Below are 27342 nucleotides of genomic sequence, written 5' to 3'. Positions count from 1 at the left end.
TGAGCGGGATCAATGTAGAGCGTCGTCGGTCGAAGGAAGCATAGGAGCGTCGGTGTCCGACTCCTCTATCTCTCTCTCACAGCGCTCTCTCTGGTTTTTTTCGATCGGTCTCTCTTTCTCTCTCTCATCAAAGAAAGCATAGTAGCATCCGCCTCCTCTCTCTCTCTCTCTCTCTCTCTCTCTCTCTCTCTCCCTCTCCGTTTACAGAGGATAGGTAGTTTTTGGTTCAAATTCAGGAAAGTTTTCTGCGGAATCGAGAGGTTTTGGTGGAGTCTCTGTTTGAATCGAAAGTTGGGGTGAAATTAGGGTTTTATGTGTTTCGGTTCAGTCGATGAAATTATGGTTTTGATGGTTGATTTCCATCGCTTATTAGATGGCTTATACTCGGAGGAGGATGAAATTCGGAACGCCAAACCGTCAGCGGCGCAACGAGGTTGTGTGGAAGGGTATTGATTACACAGAAGAAGAGGAATGATGGGTAAGGAGCTTCGATCAGCTACACGGCGGCGTAGGCAACTGCGGCCTCGTGGGTTCTTTTCACGACGGAGTGCCGTATTTCGATGATGAATAAAGCCCAGTAAAGTCCTGTTGACAAACCCGTCTCTCTCTCTCTCTCCCTCTCTCTATGTTGGTTGAGTTAGTGGATCTGATTTCTAGGACTCTTTAGATTTGATTTATGCATTATTTTTTATGTGTAGTGTTCTCTTTATAATTTTGAAGACCGTGGGTGTTACAATGCTTGCTGCACCGCATGTGTAACTAGGCCCCGACGTTCGCAACGTAAAGTTCTTTGGGGAGTTTGACTGTTGTGTTGGTGGTTCCTTCCGCCCCAACACTAATTACTCCTCTCTTGCAACAGTTGGCCTCCTGCTCGTTATAGGGGGTTTCGGGCAATTGGTGGACGATTGTTGGACTCTTCATCCAGTCATTCAGGAGTGGGGAATATTCCCTTTGTATTTTTTGTATTTGTAGCGTGTCATCGAAGAAAGGGCAGGAGAGCTCGGCTCTCCTCTCCTCTCCTCTCTCTCTCTCTCTTTCTCTGTTTATAGAGAATAGATAGTTTTCAATTCAAATTTGGAAAAGGTTTCTGCAGAATCGATAGGTTTGGTGGAGTCTTTGTTTGAATCAAAATTTGGGGGTGAAATTAGGGTTTTATGTGTTTCCGTTCAGTTGATGAAATTAGGGTTTTTATGGTTGGTTTCTGCCGCTGATTATATGACTTATGGTCTGACACAATATATATACATCTATTTCTATCGTACTTTTACAGATTTTTTGTACGTAATCTATTCTCAAATTGAGTCAAACGTAGCTGTGGTTTATGCGACTTTGATTAACGATTTGATCCATGTGCGCTGGAAGTCAGCTCAAATCCAAGAAGAACGCCATGTCTATACAAGTATTTTGTTTTCTACTTTTACTGTTTCACATGTACTTGAACTTTTTATCAGGCCATTCTCTCTTACTTTGAGCACTAAATACTTGTACACATTCAATTGCTCTGGTGCAATTCCTGGTTCCGGTGTGCTTAACTAGATAATCTTATTGTTTATGTCAGTTTTTCTCCTTGGTTTAATGAATTTGTAGCCATGAGATAAATGCAATAACTTAACAGCACTTGACTTTTTGGTAAATTCATAGAGATGTGGATCAACTTCTTTCAGATGTTCATCATATATATTACTATGTCAATGGCTTTATCAAATGTATGCAGCAATAGATATGATAATCAGGATTTAGAAGCTATTTTGCAGACTGATTTGGTTATGTAAGAGCACACAATCTAGGACAAGCTATTTTGCAGACAGCTATGGTATGTAAGATCACATAATCTAGGATAGTATTTGCCATCACCAGCAAAAATGCTTTCAAATTTTCTCTTTATCTGGCCTATCACAGTATGCCGTATGTTCCAAATTCACTTGTCATTCTTATCTTTTGACAAGCTCTTCCTACTAGAGCTTTCAATATAAACCACCTGGCTTATTCCTAATAGTTTTATCAAGCATGCTTGTTAACTCTTCCCTCATGTTATTAGCTTATTTAGGCTGCTAGATTTTGTCAAATGTCTTCCCCAATCTCATTGTTCTCAGTCTTTCAAGTCAACATCACAAGTTTTAAATATTAGGTTATAGTTTTGGGAATACTCCTTTTCTTCAACTAGTTCGAAGTACCAACTTGTGCTGATGTCCTTCAGGTTTGTGGAGGTTTAACTGGCTACACACTGTTTAAGTAGAACCAATATTTTGCAGGACCGAGTTTTGTCAAAGATAGATGAATATCATGTACCATAATTTTAAACAGAGTACATCTGAGACTCTGAGTCATTGTTTTAAAGCTGAAATAAACTAAGAAAGTAAGAGTGTAGTTCCTTTTTCTTTAAGAGCGGTGTACCTGTGTCAAGGCAACTGTAGGCTTAGGACAATGAAGTGCAGCTACCGAACCACCAATCATCCCCGGCCCGCATGATTTTGCTCTGTCTATGTCATATATCCATGGAGTGAAATATTTTGCTTCTGTTCATGAATTGTAATTGGCCCCTACAAAAGCACTGTTGGATTGCTATTCTAATTGTGTATTTTTTTGAAAGTTTAATATGTGTTGTTAAAGTACGTAGTAGAAATGTAGGGTTGGGTGTTCATTAAAATGTAGGCTATTTCCTTTCATTATAACCTGTTTAAATATGCTTATTTTTTGCAGGAAGGTGTTAACTGTTAAGCAATAGCTCGAGTTACTATTTTAATCATTCTTTATTGTGTTTTGTCATATTTTGTAGGTATGCGCGTATTCATCCTCATGGTCATATAGTTTTCTGTACCATTTTTCATGAGTTTGGGAAGAAGGGGATATGATGTCTGCATTGACTCTATTTGAAGCCTCCAAGCAGAAGTTGAGTGGTCCTAATATGTATGCTTACCGCACAATAATTGATGTTTGTGGTCTTTGTGGGGACTACCTCAAATCTAGGTCCATCTATGAGATACTCACCTGGTAATCTTCCGAAAAATTAATTTCATTCGTGAAATTTCTTTTTCGGGTTCCTTTTAGGCATTATCTGCAATCTATTGATCCATGTACTACTGTGTAAGTGTAGTAATTGGTATGTGGAAATTTGAAGTTTGTATTGGCAATGGTCCTTGTATTGCTGCAAAAATTGCTGCTTTTGCAGTCTTTGTCATTTTTGACTCCTAATTATTTGGCCTTGGGCAAATTTTGGTTCACAATCACATTGTAGAGTTTCTTAATGATAATGATCCATACGGTTTGGTCCCTCGTGTTCTGTAGATGATTGCGTTGTGTTTATGTAGGTGCCAACTGCCTATCTATACTATTGTGGGTTTAGGGTGGCTTTCCTCACATATTGTTGTTCTGACAAACTTACCAAATAGAAAATTGGTCATGAATCCTGATGACGCTTAACATTTATATGCTTTGATGTAAACATTGTCAGTCCATGTGCATAAGTTAACTAATCATAGGATGTGAGCATGAGCTGTTTCTGCAACCATTATCAGCAGAGATCCAGATGTACATCTTTAGTTGTTCTTTCAAAGTTGTCTGTGTAGTTTGGAAGATAATTTTTTTGTTTTGGTCCCAATCTTCTAGCTATATAGAAAATCAAGAGCTGATTAATTTAAAGTAGTGTTTGGCTATGATATTGACAAGATCAACATAAACGAATTGAAGGTAGGTCTTACACGCAGATTAAAAATGAGGGACCGAAGCCTAATGAAAAATTGGGCACGATGGAGCCATTCCAAGCTTTTATTTACTCTGCATAACTATACATGTTAATTCATATAGAACTGCTTTTATGCCACCATATAAAATCCTGACAACATGTGACCTTTTGAATTGTTTACTTTAATATGTGACAGTAATTTCATTAATTTAAATTAATGATCCCACAATATGCCGTTCTCTTGTGACAATCTACACAAAAGATACTTGACTTGCATTTTGATTGGTTCATGAAGTTTAGTACTCTACATCTCGGTCAACACTTGGGGTGATTATTCTAAGAGCAAATATATGCATATGAAGGCGTTCTTAGATATTTATGCTGCCATTACATTTAATTTTTGCTGCAGGAGTTACTTGCCAAATAGGTCACCCCAAACGTTTATGTCTTCAACAGCCTCATGAATGTGAATGCCTGTGACTTGAGCTACGCAATGCATCTTTACGAGCATATGCGAGTAATCTCTCTCTCTCTCTCTCTCTCTCTCTCTCTCTCTCTCTCTCTCTCTCTCTCTCTCTCTCTTCTCTCTCTCTCTCTCTCTCTCTCTCTCTCTCTATCTATATATATATATATATATATATATATATCTTACTATTTACAGAGGATATATAGTTTTTGGTTCAAATTTGGGAAAGGTTTCTGCGGGATCGATAGGTTTGGTGGAGTCTTTGTTTGAATCAAAATTTGAGGGTGAAATTAGGGTTTTCTGTGTTTCCGTTCAGTCAATGAAATTAAGGTTTTGATGGTTGGTTTCTGTCGCTAATTATATGACTTATGATCTGACACAATATATATACATCTATTTCTATCGTACTTTTACAGATTTTTTGTACGTAATCTATTCTCAGATTGAGTCAAACGTATGATATTCTCTCTTACTTTGAGCACTAAATACTTGTACACATTCAACTGCTCTGGTGCATTTAATATGGCGCGTCTTGCTTACGTGAATTGTTCTTTGGTTAGTAGTTGTGGTTTAGATGATGCTCCATAGATTTGGTTGTTGGTTTGTTTCTTACACGTTGATTGATTTGTGAATTTGACGTTAAATTTCATTGGATCTAATTTGACTAAGCTCTGTTTGCAATAGACATGGATTTTGGATGAAGAATGTCATGTTCAAACTTAACTGGAGTACGAATATTATTCAGTAGTCCCGGACTACCAACTCACCCAACCCATGTGGTACTCCCCAACAATCAGAGGGCGCCATCTCATCTTAATAGCAGTGAGCTGTCCTTTTTCCCTCGAATTAACGGAGCCCGGTGTTAACGTTTTTTCCAATCCCCAATACTTTCACCGCTTTCCCCAAAAATTTCATAACCAGCCCAAATTGAAAACTCTCATGTTTTCGCTGCAAACACCACGAAATCTCCTCTCCTCCCATCTCCTCATTTTCTCTCACGAAATCCGCTACCGTCATCAACTATATTGATCCGTGGTGAATGATGACGACCAGATTTGGTCAAACGAGATGACTCCTTGCCGGCATATGGGTCATCTCTGTCAAAGAAACAGCTACATTACGAGGCGAATAATTTTCAAGCAAATGAAGCACAAGTGACCAAATGTGGTTGAAGGAGATCACTATTTCAAAAAAAAAAAAATGAGGGTTTCTCTGTTATTTTTTTGCCAAAATATTGTAAGCTAGTGGAAATTGTGCTGCTGCTCTTCTTTGATGTGCCTGGATGGGTTATTCAAATGATTTCGGAATATAGGATAAACACCTAATTAACAGATAGGTCAACATTTGCTCTATGTGCTCTTTTGAAATTGGATTTGCAGATATAGTTTTTTGAGCAATCAACTCCCATCTCTCTGTTTTTGGTTTGCTGGAACCACTATTGGAGTAGAGCAGGTTATGAAATTGGGGGTTTTCTATTTGGGCTGGTTATAAATTTTCGGGGGAAACGGTGAAAGTATTGGGGATTGGGGAAAACGTTAACTGGCGTTAAAGGGGCTCCGTTACTTCAATGGAAAAAGGACAGCTCACTTCCATTAAGATGAGATGGCGCCCTCTGATTTGTTGGGGAGTACCACATGGGTTGAGTGAGCTGGTAGTCTGGGACTACTGAATAATTTTCCACTGGAGTATTGGTTGTTTAGTAAATAGCCTATCTGGACAGTTTTTAAAATAATAACCTATATGTGGCTCTGATATTTGCTCTAGCAAGAATTTTCTCTTTCTTCACCCTCTCCTACAGTTTTTCCCTTAGAATTGGAAGAGAGAACAAAATTTGCAGCAATTCTTTTTGATCATGCATTGGCAGCAAGTGGAATCAATGAATGGAGTATTCAACTAAACAAACAAGGTATACTTCGACTTATGACTTCTCCTTCATCGTTGCTCTTGGTTGAAACTAGATGACAAATGGCTAATTCATTTTGGTGATATTTTCTATAGGAGAACGAGAAAATTGAGGGAGTGATAGCATAAAGAATTCGAAAGAATACCACCCCAGTATTAGAGAATCCAATGCAGGAGGTAGTCGCCTATTTTTCGAGCTTTATCTTCGATTCTTCCTTTTTTCATCACTAAGGCATAAGTACTCTTGAATATGCTGGCATATTGTCTTTTCATCACTAAGGTATATGTACATATAGCCCCATTATGTATGTATGTATGGTGTTACTAGAATACTTTAAGTAGGGGAATGGCAAAAAAAAAAGCAAAGGGGAAAATTATATTTTCAATTAAAGAATTTTATAAAAATACGAGAGTTCTTGCTTTCGAGTCTTTGCTAAGTCGAGCCTTTGATGTGGAGGCTTGTAGTGCCCAAAATGGTCAGTCGGCCTTGGATTAGCAAAGCGGGCCATAGCCCAACTCTTGGGAGTAGGCTAGATTGATACTGGGCGCTTGGCGGGAAAAAAAGAGTAAAAAGTACAAGAATTGATGTCATAATTTTCTATTCATAAGGTGTCATTATGAGTCTCATCCATGAAGATTTAGGAATTCCTACCCATTCCCGATTTCATTTTCTTGCAAAAACAAAAGAAAATTGGGAGAAAAAGTACAATTTATATTTCAACAAATTCATCCATTTTCCCCGCAATCTAGTTGGATCAACTAATGAAACTATTCAAAATCATTTCTTGATCAATATGATGTTTGTGAGCATTTGAGGATTCAATGAGAGAGAGGATGGAGCAGGATAGGAAAGGAAGCCATGCATTATTTGCAAGGCGCAATGGTGGAGACGAAAGCCGAAGGGGTAATTCAACAAAAAGAAGTCTAGAAGCCAAGGCAAATGCATGGGAGAAATCAGCCATGGTGAAGCTCGTAAAATGGTACAAATTCATTGATATTTGGAATCCAAATTCTTTTCAGAATCCTGCCTACATGCAGCTCAGTTTTTCAGTTATACTTGGAGTGAACTTTAGTGAACTTCCATCTAGAATTTGAGCAAGGAAAGGCCTCAATGTGGAATGGGAGTTCGAGGCAGACATGCTCGCAACATTCAGTGAGGATCTTCAATTATGCATGAAGGCTGTATGGGCTCTTTATCGGATTAATGAAAAGATTGGCAAGTTTGTGTAGATCTCCAATCTGCAAGTGTTTAGCCAATGTGATGCTCTCAGATATGTAATCTATCTGTTAAGTAAAAGAGGCTTAATGCCAATTGAGAGGCTCGCCCAATTTTTGGCTGATTTTTCCAATTGAGCCCCTCAATTTTCTGGTATCCCTTTGTAACTCCAAGGGTGATTTCGTCTTTTCAGGTCTACCACTATGATGACGTTGTGAATGTATTATATTATATTGTGCACGGTTCCCCATGCAGGTAGTACACCGCTATTTCTTATACACGCTTGAAAGAGGGGAACGGATGTTTCTAGAGCCCTCCCCCATGGTTTGGTGAACGATCTTCGGTGATGTTGATGGTGATTGGGATCTCTGCTGGTTGAAATCTTTAGGATTTATGCTCTTTCTTCGACAGGTTCTCCCTACCTCTTCTCTCTTAATTTCTCCGACAATTGGGTTCTCTTCTGCTGCTATGGTTTTCCCTTTGCTATAGTAGATGTATATATATTTTTCATACAAGGGAAAACAAATATACACACAGACACATACAGAGAGAGAGAGAGAGAGAGAGAGAGAGAGAGAGAGAGAGAGAGAGAGAGAGAGAGAGAGAGAGAGAGAGAGAGTTTTGTGGTTTATTGTGGCTTCTGAATTGTTTTGTTTGTGGTGCGTGCTTAGTTCGTAAGTGGATCATACTAGGTCTGGCTACTGCATGTGTTTTGCTGGAGTTTAGGATTTATGAGATGCAAAATTATGGGAATTGTTGTTGTGACTTTAGGCCTAGTATAATATAGTTTAAAGAGTTTTGTGGTTTATTTTGGCTTCTGAATTGTTTTGTTTGTGGTGCGTGCTTAGTTCGTAAGTGGATTATACTATGTCTGGCTACTGCATGTGTTTTGCTGGAATTTAGGATTTATGAGATGCAAAATTATGGGAATTGTTGTTGTGACTTTAGGCCCAGTATAATATAGTTTAGATAGATTGTGTATTATAAACCTATTTGTGCTGATTCTCAAACTCACACATTCACACACACCCCCAGAGAGAGGCAAAGAGTTTACTGAATTTATTACTATTCTGCTTTCTGATTTATTGTGTTTGTGCCGAGTACTTAGTTTGTGAGTTTAACAGATTAGATTTCTGTGCTCCATGTGTTTTTGTGGGGTTTGGGAGTTGTGATATAAAATGTGGAATTTTGGAAGTTGTTGGTTGTGCGTTAGTCTAGGCTCAGTAATATATATTGGCTATATTGAGAGTGTATTTAGTACTTTTCTGCTGATTTTTCTGATCTTACTTTGCGCATGGTATCGACCATATGCTTACATACTTTCTCCCTCATATATACGGTGAAGTATGGTTTTACTCCTTGAAGAATTCTGTCCATGTTTCAGCTCCACAATTTGGATCAGTGGTTCAAATGGCTCCCACAAACTACTACAGTACAGTCGTTCTTATCTTTGTACATTGATCTTTTCCTGTTGGCAATATCTGCTGCTGATGAGTGGTGTAGAACTAGATTTATGAATGCACTGTGAAATAAAATAATAATGCATTAGACCTTGCTTCTTTATTACTTTATCTGTCCTGTTAAGTAAAAGAGGCTTGAAGCTTTGAGTGGCTTGTCCAATTTTTGGCCGAATTTTCCAATTGAGCCCCTCAATTGGCCGGCCTCCTCTTATAACTCTAGGGGTAATTTTGTCTTCCCAACTCTAACACTATGCTGGCGTCATCGTGATTGCATTGTGCATGGTTCCCCATGCAGGTTGTCCACCGCTATTCCTTGTACACGCTTCCAGGAGGGAAACAGATGTTTCTAGAGCCCTCATCCCTGGTTTGATGAGCGATATTTGCCGATTCCCTTGGTGATTGGAACTTTTGCTGGTTGAAATCTCAGGGGTGTATGCTCTTGCTCCGACAGGTTCCCCCTGCTTCTTCTCTCTTAACTTCTCCGAGAAATCGGTTCTTGTGTATGATTAGTTTATATATATTTAGACATCTTTTAGTCGGTTGTCGTTGTTGTGCGCTGCAGATCGTTGATGTTTGATAGTGACGGAGGCTGCAGTCCTTCCTCTGACAAATATTTAGGCATCTCTCCTGTGGCTATGGTTCTGTCTCCGATATGGATATATATGTATGCATATTTGTGGATTTATTATTATTGTGCTTTCTCATTTGTTTTGTTTGTGGTGTGTACTTAGTTTGTAACTTTACCAAACCAGATTTGCCAATGCATGAAGCTTGAATTGTGGTGGAGTTCAGGAGTTATGAAATGTGAAATTTTGAAAGTTGTTCTTCTGTCTCTAGACCCATTAATATAGTTTTGATTCATTGTGTATTATGAACTTGTTTGTAGTATGTTTCCCAAACACACACACACACACACACATAGAAAGAGTTTCATGAATTTATTATTATTGTGCTTTCTCATCTCTTTAGTTTGTGCTACGTACTTAGTTTGCAAGTTTATCGTACCAAATTCCCCTGATGCATGTGTTGTGGTGGAGTTTAGGAGTTAATGAAATGTGAAATCTTGGAAGTTGTTGGTGCGACTTTGGGCCGAGTAATATAATTTTGGTTGATTGTGTATTATTTTGTGAATCCCTTCCCCCCCCCCCCCCCCCCCCCCCCCCAAAAAAAAAGCTTATAGACCTGTTTGTGGAGTTTTGGCTTCTAATATATATTTGACATTGAGGGTGTATTTAATAGTTTCCCGCTGGTTTCCTGAGCATCCTCTGCACTTTACTATTCCCTCATATATTTTCTTCCTTGTACATACGCTAAGGTATGGCTTTTGTTGCTGAAAAATTCCGTACATGCGTCCGCCCCAAAATTTGGATCAGTAATATATCCGGCTCCCGCCAAGTGCTACTATCGTTCTTATGTTTGTATATTGAGTGTTTTGTTGACAAAGGCTGCTGCTAATGAGAAATGTACAGGTGGATTTATGAATGCACTGTGAAAATAAAATACTTATGCATTAGATCACCCCTTTCATTAGTTTCTATCCCTATAAATGTAGCATTCTCCCCGTACATAATTTATATATTTGATAATGTTCACAATCTGCACTTAGGTTTATTGGTAAATTCAGTAGTCAATATTTTTAGACTAATAACTCAAAATTATTTCTAAATTCTGTTTTTGTGCCTTTGTGTTTTTTGTGCTGCAGTACTATTATGGTGATTCATGCTCCCTTCATCCGTTGGTTTTATAAGGACCATCCAAGTTGTCTGAATAGTAATCAACGCGATTACTACGTCATTACTCATGGATGTGATGAGACAATTGCTGCCCAAGCAGAGCACCAAGGAACGGATCATGCGCTTTACCAAGTCTGCCATGACTTCAAGCGTGACTATACAAACATCTTAGGTCTGGCATATAATCTAATCTGACTATACAAACATCTCAGCTGGTAGAGTGGTTAGATGCTCTGGTTCATAACTCGTCCGTACGCTATAGCAATATAGGTGATGCATCAGTATTTGGTTTTAGACTTATATCATTCAATTCAAGTTGGCATTAACTTGGTTATCAAAAACCAAAAAAAAAAATAAAGAGAGAAAAAACAAAAAAAAAAAGTTGGTATTTACTCCTCCTTCTGTGCATTGGCTTCTGCATTGCTTCTAGGTGTTGCTCACTGCTGGTATTTGAAACACATTCACGCACAACTTGATCTACATGGCTCAGGGGTATGACTATTGTGATTGCTCTGTTTGTATCCTCCTTTCCTTGTATTTGGATCTTCGTGCTTGTTCTTGCGGGTTGTCGATCACCATGTCTTCTTCTTCTTCTTCTTCTTCTTCTTCTGACAAGGCTGAAACGATTGAAGAGAAACTAAAGCGGTAATATATCATTCTCCTTTATCTTCTTACCCCCTTTTATCTCCTTCACTTTTTAAGTTGTGTATGGTACCATTCACCACAAATTGAAATAACCAAAGCACGACACTTTATAACCAACTCAAACGACCTAAATAGAACCACACAATTACATAATTGAGTCATTTTTATGGAACACTAGCCCTAACAGTTTTTTAGTCTCTTCTGTATTTTGATACTACTATGATTGATTTCAGTGGTTGTTGGTAGGATGAGTTTGCTCTTTACTTAATTAATAATAATGTGTGCGTATCCGATATTCCTAATGATATCAATATCTTTCCACCTCGAGAAAAACTAGGTGTATCCCATATTCTTTATGATATCAATATTGTTCCCCTTCGAATCATGCCGAATGGAAGAATATTGTGGCATACAAGGACAGGGTCACCATGACAATTGACATGCATGATTGATCCACTGTTTATATAGGGGAGCCATTAGCAAAAAAGCCAAAGGTGGGTGACGATGAAAAGAAGAGAATACAACATGAAATTGGTATGCGGAAGCTAAAAATATTTCGGGACATGGTCACTAACGCAAGAATCTACGAAGAGAGTCAAGGAAAGTGGGATATGTAAATTTACTACACATGATGTTCTTTTACACTTTCTGCTTACATCCCTTTTTTACCTTTCATATCCATTATCATTTTCCTCTCACTTACTAAAAGAATTGACATTTCCCTCTCCTTTTAATTCTGATCGTGTAGCCTTGCTTAATGTACCTACAGGGGTTTGATGTTGGAGATATACCCTATAACACTAGGGCCTTAGGTGTCCCTGTCAGACCAATTGACTTGGGCAAGGTTCCCGAGAGACTGGTGATGATTGAAAGTTTTTCAACCTTAGCTATTTTAACGAGTTCAACGAAAGGAAGGTATGTGTGGGTCATGTGAGCGCCTTTTTTGGTACATAAAACTCTTCCATGCACCACTCTCTGATCATTGATCAACTTCGCTTTATTTGTACTTGGTTTAACTACTTGCTTTAAATTGTAGAAGACGAAGTATCAGTTTGAGACGGTCCTTAAGGCAAACAGCAGGATTTCTTGGGCTTGCGATTGCATGATTTGGTAGAAAAATGGAAGAAGGGATTAGAGTAGTGATTCGTTGAGACGACAACAAAAAAAAAAATGATACTTTATACTTTTTTTATGTGAAAATTGTGATATAGTATTGAATTGGAGATGGGTGGTGATGAAAAATAGGCATGGGAGAAGTATTCTTTTTTCATTTTCCGTCGTGAGTAAAACGCACACATCTGATTTTTATTTTATTTTATTTTTTATTTTCCTTTGGCAAGGATTTAATTTTGCCTTCTATTTTGGTTTTTAATCCATGTATGACACTAATTTTGAAGGTCATGAGCACAAATGGAGTTGTTTCCATCTAGCTGGACCACCATCACCAGAAGTTACATTGACAATTCTAGCTAATGTTTATGGCCAGAGAAATTGTAATTTGTAAGCTCAAAACTCTATTATTTTCTTCCAATAATTCTGTGCTTCAACTTCTGTGAATTGGACTGTGGATAGTGATTACGTCTTTTGATATTTTAAAGTTTGATTCAAAATTCTATGGCTCATATTTTCTTTCAATTATTTCCATGCTTCAACTTTTGCGAAGTGGATTATGGGTGGTGATTGTCCATAATGTCTTTCGATTTTTTGAGGTTTGATATGATACTATTGATTTGTGTTTTTTTGCAGTTAGAGATGTACATACAGTTCTAAAATTGCACAGCTCACGTCACTATCAAATGGAATCAGTTGAATCTCATGCACTTTTAGAAGGTACATGAAGTTCTCTCTGTTTTTTTAGATTCTCATTCAATGTTCCTGATTATGCTGCGGAGAGTGATGTGGACCAAATGTGAAACCAAATAGTTGTCTGAATTAAGAGTTATTCTATGTAAATTCTCTTATTCTTTTCCCGTTTACAAAATGAAATAGAATAGTCCTCATTCCTTTCTGTTATAAGGATTTCAAATTGAAACCAATCATATAGTCTTAGCCGAGACATATTTCTTTGGTGTGTATCATGAAACATTTCCACTAAAATTTTATAACTACTATCGTGTCAGTAATTGTTGATTCTTATAACCAAATTCAACATGCTTGCAAAGTACTCAGAAGGGTTCTTGAGATATGTTTATTACTTTTGCAGTCTGTAATTTCATGAGCTATCAGTTTGGTTGGAAAGGTTTCACTAATTGTTTGAATACAAAAAGAATGCTCCTTTATCTCTTCAAGAAGAAAGGACAATTCATTTTGGTTGGATTCACGCTTCCATAAATCAATGGTAGAGATTTTAAGAGTTCATGCTGTTCAAAAAAAAAGAAAAAGAAAAAACAAAAAGATTTATGGGTTCATGTTTAAGTTTTCCTCGAAGGAATGGCAACAATTGCTTTCTTTATCACCCTAGATCAGGTACTAGAGATGCCGCTTTCCATCCCCAATTTCCTCATCTTAAAACCAAACACCTCTGGGAAAAGAGAATGAATAATGCGGAGAACACATAGATTAGAAACCATTGGGGGATTGAGCAACTAGGCAGCGAAATCCGTTGAAAACCCCAATCAGTAAGTTGAAAACCCCAACCAGACAAGCTCCTTGATTGCGTATTAGACTTGATAGTTAGCAAAATGGGGCTACCTATTGTCATTTGTTACTTTTCTATTTTCTTCGAGTCTATTCATGGTTTGTGGTTTTTTTGGGGCGTTTAATATATTCATAGGTCGGAAGCTCTATCTGGCTAATGACAGTGTTGTTCAGAACCCACTTATATTGGAATCTCTTGCCTCCAACCTCATCCCGTCTCTTATCCCAGGTACCAGATAAATAAACCATATTTTCAAGAGAATCTTGTGGCTTAGTTGAATGGATGGAAGAGGTGGTGGTCGTTTATCTTGGAGGTATATTTGATAAGCATCATTTCTTCGTTTATTTGGAAAGTATACTGCGAAAGATTATGGATTCTTTTGCCAACTTGATTAAACTGTAATCTGGGTCTCGAGACTGTACTAAGCAAACCATACCAAAAATGTTTGTTCTCAGTTTTTCTTTTAACGTGGCTTCACTCAGAGTTAATATATTTGAAGCTTTATCGAATTTCGTATGCTTGGGGTGACTTAATCTAGGACAATTGTTAGGTTTTTTTTGTCATACTCATTTTTTGAGACATGTTCATTACATGTTAAACATATTTTGTTCTAGATTATGCTACTTAATCTATTTGTGTCATTGATATGTGTTGAATAAATCTGTTATTCAGAATTCTCTGTGGAATCTAAACAAAGTAGACATCGTTGCAAATGTTTTGGTGTGCATGATTTGCAACAATGTACTCCATCCCTGTGCTAATTGATGTACAGTCCATGTACTACCATGTGCGCCAAATAGACCCGGATATCTAGAAAAAATTTACAATTCGGGTTTTGCTCCAATTTTTGAAAATCTTATTGAAATGGCATAGCTGACTTTAATTAGACCATCGTTTTGCTTTTCATATGATGTAGCAACCCTGGTCATTGAGATGGATAGGATCTTCTAGTGGATTGGTTTCGTGCTCCTCCATCTTTTGGTTTCTAATGGCTTTTTGCCATTACTTTGAAGAAACTAACATATGCTTTTTTGTTTTTGGTATATTTGGTTTGGTTTATTCTATTTTAAGGTCAAGCATGTTTTCTCTTAAATTTTAACATATGCTTGTTTGTTTTTAGTATATTTGGTTTGGTTTATTCTATTTTAAGGTCAAGCATATTTTCTCTTAAATTTTACATACCAAGTAAGCATGAATCGTATGGTTGAAATATTTTTGTAGTGTTCTTTTCAAATTTCAATTCCTATTTGACACGTTAAACAGTTTCTAAAGTCTATCTCTGACAGAAGAAAGTTCATTACAGGTTACTCGAGTTATTCCCTCCATCTGTAGAGGTAGCCAATCATAGCACTGAGTTACCTTCTTGCACTACGTACAGGTACATTTTCAGTGGCAACTGAATACAATGACAGGCATATGTAGGTCGCGGAGCTAACTACTCCATCTGTAGAGGTGCTTTAAGCGACTCTAAGGACATCAATAGACCGCAGATGTTAATTAACAAGTTTGTCCCCTTCTTTTTTATTTATTTATTATTCTCCAATTTTGAATGACCTACTTCGACAACTCAATTTTTTTCTCTTTGCTTTATATGAACAGACATTGAAGGTGGAGGAAATGATCTGTTTGGTTTTTGAAAAGCTCTTCATTTTATTGGCTGTTTGCTAAGCGTTTTCTTTTTATTGAGCAAAATGGGTAAAGAGAGGACAATCAGTGCTTCAGAAACCGGAAACACCCCTGGCTCGACTGCAGGAGCCCCTTCCCGCTAAAGAGCCGGAAAATAATGGCCTAGACGGACCCGACAATGGCAGGTACCTTAGAGACTGTTCTGTAGGCCCTCCTTCACGAAATAAAACCCACTAGTTTCGAAAGCTCTTATGTTCTTTTGATGATGCATGAGATTTTTGGAGTTTCTGGATCTATTAGGCATCCAATTACATTATGAACACTGCATCCCAGATGATTTATTTATATACGTTTGACTACTGCAATCCATCTCTTGGTGAACAGAATGAGTTAAGCTATTGATATATTTTGGAAGATACTGATTTCAGTGAGCTTTTCGTGTCAATAGTTGCCTGCAACTTTTTGCACTACTTGTATGAGACAATATTCGAAAGTGAAGTTGCCTGAAGGAAGGGTGCCAAAATGACCACATGATGGATGACTAACAAAATTTGAGAACTAATAAAACAAAATCAGGTCAAAGTCCTCATTTCTCACATCATGGGGTGATAAAAGTCACATATTAACTGCTTAAATGTCCAAATAAGATGAACTTTGGAGGGACTTTTCGGTTACCTCGGGAGATCCTCCAAATGTCCCAAATTCATTCACCTCCGATTCTCCGAAATAAGAACAAAAAATATATGTATATTAACTTTCCGACTGTCAATTAAATCAATGAGTATGCAAAAACGTACGAAGCACGAGCATTACACTAGTTATACAGAAAGGATCAAGATGCTTCCTAATGATGATGGCTATGAATTGAAAATTCTTACATTTGCATTTTACTTGGTGGTTTAAGATTAAAAAAATAAAATAAAGTGATAGTTCTTGTTGCAAATAGAATCATCTAGCTACATAGGGTCTTTTCCCAACGAATTGTCTATTCTTGCTGTATGTTTTGGGTTCTTGAGCTTGCATTGTCAGGGTGGTTATTTTGTATCAGTAGTACTTTTGCTTTGTTAAGTGGATTTGAGTTATTTATCATTCGCCTGCGCAAAAAGAATGCTAGATATCATCTCCAAAATTTCAGAACGTTCGTCTCTTTTTTCTTGCTCATTACTTACAACTTTTGAGTTGCGCTTTATGAAGAAGTAAAATTTGAATAGCTCAAATGGATATTTGGGGAAGAATATTCTTGAGTATATCAGGGTAAACTTTATATGATTTTGATCACTTTAGAACTGCGGTGCATACCTTCAGCGAATGCATTTTTTTTTTTTTCAATTTTCAGGAGAAGCATGTTGTCGTGAATCATAGTGAATATTGTGAATGAGGTTGGAATTAGTTTCTCTCTCTCTCTCTCTCTCTCTCTCTCTCTCTCTCTCTCTTTACATTAGAGAAAATTGAATTGATAATCTTGTATGTGCAGTGAATACGGTTTTACCAAGCTGTCTAATTGATCTCGAGCGATGTTTGAATCCCGTCAATTGGTTAGTGAGGTATGGAAAATCATGGCATTCACTATAATTGCTTTTTGTAATTCCCTTTTGGAAGTACGAGACAAGTTGATTTCAAAATGCCTCAAATCTTGAAAGTAGTCGTGGGTTCTTGATTTTTTGTACTTTAGATTTAGTGTTCACTCCAGGTATGAAGAGACCTCAATCGGTTTTGCTTTTTTACACTAGCCACGAGAATCCCTCGGATTTTGTGCTTGAGCAGGCCCTGTGATGAAATACAATGATGTTCGCTTTGTTAGTAGTGATGCATATTACCAAAGTTCATCTTTTAAGTTTTATGTCGATGATAGAAGGAATTTAGATGAGTACGTCCATAGGGTATTCATTGACTAAAATTAAAGGGAATTTGTTTTTTTTTTTGAAAGTAAGGGAATTTGTTTGTGTAGATAAAATTCTAGAAAAATGCCTTTGTACATGACAAGTCATGCAAAACAATCACAAAATCCGTTCATGTAAAAATGAGTTATAGGCTCTTGAATTCAAGCACTAAATTTTGCATTAGTTTGTCATAGTGCAAAAAATGATTTTTTGAAAGAACTGATCTCTTTTTTCGGATTTAAATGGACAGAAGACTAGTTTGTTCAAGGGGTATGGGGTAAATCTCCCTCATTCTCGCTCTCCCCTTTTTCCTCTTTTCTTGATTGGTCAATAAAGAATACAAGCACAGAAACCAAGAGAAAAAAAGGAAGGATATTAGAGCAAGAACCGAGCCATTAGAAAGAGTAGCCTAAAATGGTTGCAAACAATTCTTTTGTTTTTTGCTTCCCTCTCCTAATTGTGTGGTGTTATTATATTTTAACTGAGGTATGATGCTTAGGCCTATCCCATTGGTTAGGGAATTGAAAAACATTAGACGATTGTGCCTACTAGGTGTTCAACTGAATGCCCAGCAATGGGTGAAGAGGTAGTAGGGTTAAGGGCATCCAAAATAATTTAAAGTCTATATGTTGGCCGATAGGGATGGCAACTGTTGGTTATTCATTTTTGTTTACTTCGTGGTTGCTTTTGTGGATGATTTTCAACTTTGGTTTAACCTTTGAGAAGGTGAAGTTTGCTAGGAATCGAGAGATTCAAGAGAATGAGAATTGGGTTTAGGTTTTTGTTTATTTCATCTGGATTGTTGATTAATTTTTGCCTCTTTTTCATCATTTCCGGTGAAGAAGATCTTGCACATCAATCTCTAGGGTCTCTTTTTCATCATTTCCGGTGAAGCTTACAGTAAGTTGATTAATCTCAATCCCTCCTCTTCCTTTCACATTGTAATGATCCATAGGTTGATAGTCTACGAAGTAAAAATTTTTGTAGTGGGAAAAAATTAGAATAATTGCAATTTTAGGCAGGCTCTCTTTATTGTAGACTATACCTCAAAAATTTTGCCGTTTTGTTCTTGCCCCAACTCATGGCATAGCAGTTGTATATAGTTGTAACAATGTGTACTATATGAAAGTAGAACGTGATCAACTTAGAATGGGTTGGGATGGCATTGCATTTGGTCATAGCTTTCGCCAAAATTACCTGGTTTTGTTTGCCTCCATTGGTCATGTTATCTTTGATATGCATGTCTTTGGTTGGGACTGCATGGAAGTAAGATATTGGTGGTGGTGTGCATAGCAAGCCTATCATCCATGAAAATTCTGAACCTAATTGGAATCCAATAGCAGCACGTAAATGTTGTAGTATTGTAAACCAACAGAATATTTCCATGGACTTGTATGTGTCTAGGCCTGATCTAAACATGTTACTTTGTGCGATAGCTCCAATTAAAACATCCTACATGCCATTTTTTTTGCTAGACCTCGAAGTTGAAGTGCGCTTCTGCAAGCAACTATGGGCTGCTGATTTTCAAAGCCTGGTAGGTTAAAAAATTTAATCCTTCCTTAAATTTCCTGCAATGCAGTGCCATCTTCTCCTCTTGCTTAAATGAAATTGTGTTATTCTTTATAGATTCTAGCCACTGTTTTTAATGATTATTTAGAGGAGTATAGAGTAGATAAAGTTATTCTTGATTGAAAAGACATGGCCCATTGATTGCAGCGAAAATGGGGTCAAGTTTGAGATTTGGTTGGGTTTTAGGGAGAAGCGTGAGAAGATGGTCAAAACAAGGTTTTTTATTCTTGCCCAATATTGTTGGTTTTGTTCTTACTTTGTATGGACTAGAGTTAGTAAGAGTAGTTGGAATAGTGCTTCCTGGGATTCAATATCTACAAATCTGTCGAAAATCCAAATTCACTGCCTACACATCTTCCCTTTGTCAATTCCCTAGTTTTTAGGGAGAAAGCGTGAGAAGAGAAAAAGTCCTTTCATTTGAGGGAGGAAATGGATCTGTCTCTCTTGAAACCATGCATCTGTCTGGATTAGCTTACAACTAGCAATTCGAGAAAACTAAATCCTCTGTTTTTATGCAATTGCATCCCAGTCTGATTTGTTTTTGGCGTGTTTGAGCTCATATAAATATGTTTGCGTATTTGATCTGGTTTTGTAGCTAACAATTAAACACTGTGTTAGAACTATATATGGCTCATATGTTAAGTATGAAGAGATACTAAGGAGTTCTAGAAAGAAGGCCAGGTGCCCGAGCGGAAAGAGTGGAGCGAAGCGTAGTGGAGCGACGGCATCTGGCCAAAGTAGGCTGGGCCGAAGGCCCAGACGTTTCGTAATTAGGGGGTGCGGGGGGCAATGCGGTATGGTACGTTTCGTACAAGGGTATTTTTGGGATACAGACCAAATACCAGATTAGGGTTAGTATAGAGTCTGTATAAATACTCTATGTTGTAAACCCTATTCCGTTACTGTGATAATAAAGAACAACAGCCGCTCCCGTGGACGTAGCCGGTTTTGGGGAACCACGTATATTTTTGTGTTGATTTCTTTACTGTTTTATGCTCGTGATTTGTGTGCATGTGTGTGACAATCCTAACACATTAGTTTGATTTTTCAGCTGTATTGAGCATTGGTGTCTTTCGATCACGAAGAGGTTACATCACTCTATTTGTCTGTAGATATGCTTCCATTTCCTCTGAATCTCACTTCTTTCAAGCTCTCAATTGAATCCTCCTGCTCAAAGGTTAGTAACCACTCTCCAGAAGGCAATATAAACCAGTTATTGTTTCTCAATTGTATTGCCCTATTTTGTCAGTTGTTTTTGTTTTCCTCCCATTGAAAGCATGGACTCATATACAATACGGGTTTTCTTTGATTTTTGTTTATTTATTTTTCTAGCACGTCGGTTTTAAACTAATCTGTCGGTTAACTTGGTTTGGATTACTACATCCAAATGCATAGTTTTTCTACCACTCTTACATAATCTTTACTTTTTTGCCATGTAGGGCACGAGAAGAGAAGTATGCCTACTCCAGTCTCCTCATATCACATCTCTCATTCTCTTCTTCTTGTTTTGAACTGTTCAATCGCTACGCTCTCTCACCGTGTTTCATTCCTCTTGAATTATAGCAGTCCTCATTTGCCACTAATAGTTTTGTTTTAATGCGATTGATTCATTTATTTTCCATAGCCTGATTTCCTTCCCTTTGAATCAAAAGAGATGGATTCATATCTTAAGGAGTTTGAGCTTTTTTCCACGTCGCCTTTCCACATCTAATATATACTTTTCCATTTCCACAGGTCTAGGATATTACTGGTGTAAATTGCAGTAGCTGACAAACCCAAATGGGTCCTCTTGAGTATTTTTTGTTAGTGCTGGTAAGTGGTAACTTGAATCTGTAGTGGATTGTAATCCTCTCTTGCAAATCAGAATAATAGTTTTTTTTTTTTTTTGAGTTTTCCCCTAGAGATGTGGGTAGGAAGGAGTGGACATGATGATTATTGTTGAAGGGACATGGAAATTGTCAAACATCAAATAGGATTGTCTTTTTGAAGCTTGGACCAGCAAATGCTTGTATTTCTCAACCTGAAGTGAAGCATTCGTCAGGGCAATCTTCTCATCACAAGGTGCGCACTAAAAGAATTGCTTTCCAATTTTCTTTTACTAAAATCAAAAGAAAGTTAAAGCATGCTAGGGGAAAGGAGAGAAACGGAGTTCCTCCCACTGATTTTGCCAATAGAGTTTTTTACAAGCATCAATTCCTCCCAATGATTTTTCCAGTAGAGTTTTTTACAAGCATCAAAAGTCCGGAATTCATGAAAAAGGCGTTGGAGGGAAAAAAGTTGGATGGAATTCCCCAAATAGAAACTATTTCTGTAATGAAAGATTTGCCAAACTCACACTAAATCAAGTATGGGAAGCAGAGATGTGAAATATTCCAAGCTCAAGGTTTATAACAATATCTACTTTTAGGATATTCTGAGAAGCAAATGGAGAGACATTTTATTCACAGAATTGAGACTGGAATGAAGCGCTAAATATTATTGAATATGGTTACCCTGAACAGGTTTTTTTTATAAACGGTGTACTCCTTTGGTCTCATCTATTTTTCAGATATGTGTTGTGTAGAATATCTGTTGCTAGATTGAGTTTAGAGCCACTAATTTTTGGTTTTCGTTTTATGGTCTCATTGACATTTCTTCCCTTTTTTACTCTCTCTCTCTCTCCCAACAAACATCCAGTTCTAAGTAAAATATTTTTGCTGCAATCTGTTGAAGGAATGAAACTTGTATTCGTTGAGTTGGATCAGGCAACTAGCGATCCTGAAGGCAGTGCTATGCATAAAATTGTGAAAGATGCTGATAGGCTTATCATGCTTAGTAAATAAGGTAACACTGTTCCAAGATGCTGATAAGCTCGTCTCATGTTTAAACCTATGCTGGGTCATATTTTGGCTTGCCAAAATCCTCATTAACTTCAAAAACATTTGTGGCAGCTAGTCAAGATATTTGACTCAAGTCTCACAGGAGCCTCTTCAAGGTCTTGTGAACGTGTTCTCTATGTAGTAATGCAGGTAATTTATCGTCAACATCTCCCTAGTCTACTTGATGTTGATCGTCATTTGATTGCAAAATGTCAGTAACAAAAAAGAAGTTTTTGCATGGAAATTGGCTCATGCAACTTGCCAAAAAATATAAATGAATGTTGTCTCATAAGGGAAAAATACCAATGTATATGGTTCAACCGTTCAAATGAGAAAACAAAATTGTTCTTTACACAATGCACCGTTAATGGCATTGGGGGGGGGGGGGGGGGGGGCGAGGGTAAAGGGAGAGTTGGGGTTGGTAAGACATGGATTGCTAATTTCTTTATCGTTGTTTAGCATTACACTTGTGGTGTAAAGTAGTTGTTATGAGTATTTGTTGAGAACCTAGTGGACTCTTTGGCCATTTGTGGTATGGTCAGTTTTGCAAGCACTTTTGCTTCATCAGAATGCGATAATTTCCAAGGTGAGGAGTAACAATATTGCTAGCATTGTGATAAAATTTGCTACATTGCTTCTTTTTGGGTATAGGTTCCATTCAAAGTGGGCTACCATTATTTTTATTGTCAGTTTATAATCATCCAAGAATTGTTATGCACAAGTAAAAAGGTGCCAAGGTGAATCACTATTTAAGCCCTTTTTTAGTATTTAAAAATGACTCCTAGGTTGGCACTTACTTTAAATGGTACTTCTTCTTCAATTGTATTTAAGGAAGTGTAAATAGAACAAAATCTAATGAGAAGCATTGCTTCTTTTTGTGTATAGGTTCCATTCAAAGTGGGCTGCCATTATTTTTATTGTCAGTTTATAATCATCCAAGAGCTGTTATGCACAAGTAAAAAGGTGCCAAGGTGAATCACTATTTAAGCCCTTTTTCAGTATTTAAAAACGACTCCTAGGTTGGCACTTACTTTAAATGGTACTTCTTTTTCAATTGTATTTAAGGAAGTGTAAATAGAACAAAATCTAATGAGACTAAGCATTGAAATTTTCTTTTTTATCCCACGCTTTATATATTCTTCTTTAACAAATTTTCCTTCTACACTCAAATTAGTTCCTAGATCACCAATGCAGTAGTCTGTGCGACATGACTACTGTGCGACATGTTCGTGTACGTGACAACCTCCATAGTCTCAAGTAGTCGTACATACTTAGTAGTGGACCAATCACATTTGATGCAACCAAAGATACCCATAGATAATGTAGAGAGAGAAACTCCCAAATGGGATACAAAAGAGACTAGCTCTTGATAATATTTGTTCAAAATGATAAAAGCTACCTAATGAGCACTCTAGACTCCTATTTATAGACCCCTCTATTACAAAGGACTAGAAAGACATACATACTCTTAAACTTACTGCATCAGACTCACCCTCTTAAAAAAAACAACTTGTCCTCAAGTTGGACACAAGACTCGAGACAACTAAATAAAGAAAATATAGAACTATAAAACTAATTATTATGCAGCTCCGAATTAGGTATGTGACTGCATTTCCTTAATTCACGTCACCCTCATGCAATAACCCATCTTCAATACGAGCTTTCGTTTGTGTACATCCACCGCGTCCTTGCTTATGTGCCAAGAAATTACCCACTTGCCATACCTCTAAAGGATCAACACTTTCTCAACATAGGTGATTACACTTGGTTCCAAAATATCACAAGAATCATCAACCTTCGCATAGAGAAAATTCAACTTTACCACATGTCCAAGATCATACCCAAGACTTTCTTGAGTGAACATTATTCCCAAAGGATCTTCAAGATGTCCCAAGTCGTTTCTTCTCTCTCTCGGCCACTTTAGAAGTTGTTCGGGCACCACAACATCACAAACTTGCACATCTTGGACCAAAGACAATCCAAGAGACAGGTTTGGAGAACAATCATCAAATTTTGGCTCTATGAAGTCCTCTAAACCCGCCAGGACTTCGAAAGCAAACTCATTTGTCTTGGGTAGCACACAAAATGCAACATTTGCTCCATGCCCTTCTTGTACTTGTTTGCTATCGTCCCATTGCAAGAAGCGAGGTTCATTGCTAATAAGAATGGGCATTTCTTGTTCTTCATTGGAGCTTCCAACATTCTCAAGTCCATCTTCATGACCATCAATATCCTCACTTGGATATTCATCATAGATGGGAACGTCTTCCACATCAGTATCCCCCTTTGAAGACTCGTCAAATATGAAAACTCTTTCAAATTCACCTCCATCATCTTCATTTGGAGACTCATCAAAGATAGAGAAATCTCCAAACTCAAAGATGCAATCATCTTGAAGAACACCTTTAAGGTCTTCACTAGGATATTGATCATAGATAGGAAAATCATCGAAATAACCAAGTTCCTTCCCCCCTTCAAACTCATCCGAATCGAGGCTAACATCCTCTTCAATCTCATTTAGATTAAACTTTCCATAAGATTCAACAAGGTCAACATCAATGTTGCTTTCCTCCTTATAGTTAAAACTAGCCTTAAATTGACTGAGAATTATCAATACCTCCACGAGGTAGTAAACGATGCACCTTCGTAATCAAGGTAGCAACTTGTCTTTTCAACATCAACAATTGCACCTTATCGTTTAAGGTAGCAATTTGTGTACACTCTTCAATCTCATTCCTACAACGATTTTGGTTGCCAAAGTTATCAATTTCATCACCATTATTTACCCCCAAGCCTTTACCTCTTCTACCTTTAACCCGATAAGCCATTACAACACCAGCAATCAACTCTAAACAAGCAAATCAACCCAGTCAACTCAGTCACCAATTTCAATAGAACAACCCCAAAAACACTTAATCAACAGTAATCATGCTCGAATCGACAACTACGGAGCAATCTAGCAACAACCCAACAAAGAAAATAAGGATTTGACACTTACCCACCATAGATCTAGTCCGAAGTCAGCAAAAATGGGTTGAAATCAGTCCGAAAACCCTCAAAACCCACGGATCTGACTTGAAATCACTGAAGTAGGCTCGAAATCACTGTGTGAGGTCCAAAACAAACAGATCTGGTGTCGAATCAATGTTCCGAACACTGTAGAGGCATTTTTTCAGCTATGGTTCATTGTTCCAAGCTCCCAAAGTGGCAGATCGAGTGCAAATAGAGTTGGGTCAGGTGCGAAATGGTGCGAAATAGGGTTTTGAGGCCTAAAACAGCAAAAATCAGCTGCGAAATGGTTGATTCTGTAAGTTTAGGAGTCCAAATCGAGATGTAAGATCTAGGTTTGAGTAGATTTGTTGGTTTTGAGTGGAATAGGGGCTCTGGCAAGGTTTTCCGGCGTCGTTTTAGGGTTCCGGCGAGATTTTATGGCGAGGTTCAGGTTTCCGGGGAGGATTCCGGCGAGATAAACGGTGGGGATCGAGCCTAGAAGCTCTGATACCAAATGTGATGCAACCAAAGATACCTATAGATAATGTAGAGAGAGAAACTCCCAAATGGGATACAAAAGAGACTAGCTCTTGATAATATTTGTTCAAAATGATAAAAGCTACCTAATGAGCACTCTAGACCTCTATTTATAGACCCCTTTATTACAAAGGACTAAAAAGACATACATACCCTTAAACCTACTGCATCAACATTGGACTAGCAAGTCAGTTTAATTAAATTTTCAGATTGTGTGTGAGATAAATAAAAACTACAAAAGATTATTATTAATCACACCACTTGCCTAGGAGTCTTTTAAAAGGTAATCCACTTAAAAGGCATTTAACTTGAACAAGAAAGGTGTTCTCAATAGCATAGCAGTGCCTGATTAGCCATGGCATTACCGTTTTCTTGAACTAATTGACCACTGCAAGGGGAAGAATGCTAAGCATATTGTGGTGAAATAGGCTTTACCATATATAGCACTTTTTGCATGAAAGAAGTAATAAATTTTCCAGCTGAAGAGCTTAGATACTGAGGGGGTTCTAGCAAGGATTGATCGAAATTGAAGGGACATATTAGCTTGTACATATGTCTTGTTATCAGAGGAAATTAGGAAAATATAAGCATCAGAGACACTTGGGGATTGAACACAAGATTCATTTATAGTAAATTGTTATTCTAACCATAATCTAAAAAATCAATAAGTAAAATGCACAAAGCAAGTTTGCAACTTGGAAAAAAGTTAGGTTTGTTTTTTATTAATTGGATTCTTTTTTACTCAGCTGCCACAAATATCCTTCTTGTAACTTCCCCTCCCCCCCCCCCCCCCCCCCCAGGGTTTCACACCCTTGTATGACGGTGGGAGGGGAAGGCCATGGCTTAGTTTTGTCTTTGTTTTTGTTTTTCTCTCGTCTCTTCAGATCAACGACCTGTCGTAATTTGTGAGAGTTAAGTCTCTTGTCTTCTCAAAAGTTTTTAGTTTCGTCTTTGGACAAAGATTTCATCTACAGATCGGGTATTTTCAGAGACGATTTTGCTTCATAATGATATATGTGCCAACAGTGACTTACCCTACATAATGTTTTTGCCAAGGCAACTCATATGGCTTGTTAGATCTGTAATTTTTGGAAGTTCATTAGAGTTCATCTGATCGTCGGTATTTATTGTCTTTTATCTTTAGCTAGCACTTTATCTCTTTTGAGATTGCTAATTTTAGATATAAATATATAGCAGATTGCGAGTGCAGCTATTTGCGTCAAGTTACATCTGGGTTAGGGTGAAAGACATCAGCTGCCTCGTGCTTTCTCGTTTTACAATAGGTAGATGATTAGTTTGGCTTTATCCAAAATTTTCGTAATGAACTCCGTTATGTAAGTGCCGCTGAGCAATTATTAATACAATCTTCTCAATTTTGTCAAAAAAAAAAAAAAAACCTTGAAACCCAATGGGCGCGAGGATTTTTTTTTTTTTTTGATTGCCCATCGTGAAGAAGTTGGGCTCCTGTATTGTCTACTTGCATAATTTGCACACTACAAAATCTTTTCACTCTCCCAAACTTATAAAATGAGGGGAAAAGCTTTCGTTCAAACTTTAGATAAAGCAGTTTGCAATGCGTAATATGTATTAGCCCAGATCCCGTTATTGGTAACTCGCAAATGCAATCTCAATTTTGCAATCATACAAAGATGGTAGATGGAGTGAAAATAGTAGTTCGTGAACGTTAATTAGAAAAATAATTTAAGGAGAATTATTGAAAAAAATGGCCCTGCAAATAGCAATGCACCATTGCAAATACCATTGTCTATTCATGTCTAAATGGCCCGACCATTAGACTAAGCTCTTACAATTTTACTCTCTTATTAAAAAAACAAAAATACTAGACTGAAACGTAGGGTTCAAAAACACATTGTCTCTCAGCAACTGAATGGTTTGTCCGAGCCAAAATGGTGCTAACTTTGATTGTTGAAAGGCTCAAATCTTTTAGCTGCTTTAGGAATGAAGGAAGGTTATGAATTCAAATACTTGTATTTTTCTAGAGCTTGTCTTATTCACGGAGGCTCCGTGAATTCCTTATTCACGGAGCCGTGCGATCTCGGCTTTAGACTATCCAAATTTAAATGAAACTTTTTCGGAAAAGAGTTTAGGCTCCGTTTCGGAACGATAAATAAGTACTCA

The 27342-nt window shown here is 37.5% G+C and overlaps 1 long non-coding RNA gene across 3 annotated transcripts; it reads left to right on the top strand.

Moving 5' to 3' along the window:
• On the top strand, positions 1-22032 carry LOC131322180 (uncharacterized). Of its 3 annotated transcripts, XR_009198723.1 has the most exons (26): positions 1-1399; positions 2701-2991; positions 4092-4199; positions 4833-6054; positions 6147-7030; positions 7139-7325; positions 7526-7677; positions 9022-9177; positions 10429-10729; positions 10890-11104; positions 11874-12019; positions 12141-12383; positions 12502-12604; positions 12851-12934; positions 13971-14055; positions 14659-15246; positions 15342-15553; positions 16705-16729; positions 16843-16912; positions 18094-18148; positions 18724-18782; positions 19869-19994; positions 20552-20629; positions 20708-20878; positions 21530-21640; positions 21748-22032. It is a non-coding gene; the product is annotated as an uncharacterized LOC131322180 (long non-coding RNA). The 3 variants fall into 3 exon arrangements; XR_009198725.1 differs by having other exon boundaries at positions 1-3981; positions 4095-4199; positions 6013-6054; XR_009198724.1 differs by having other exon boundaries at positions 1-4199; positions 6013-6054.
• The last annotated feature ends 5310 nt before the right edge of the window (positions 22033-27342 follow it).

Source organism: Rhododendron vialii, chromosome 4a (assembly GCF_030253575.1).
Source record: "Rhododendron vialii isolate Sample 1 chromosome 4a, ASM3025357v1".
NCBI classification, from domain to species: Eukaryota; Viridiplantae; Streptophyta; class Magnoliopsida; order Ericales; family Ericaceae; genus Rhododendron; species Rhododendron vialii.
Note: the sequence above shows the minus strand (reverse complement) of the source record. Positions and strands in the feature narration are given on the sequence as shown.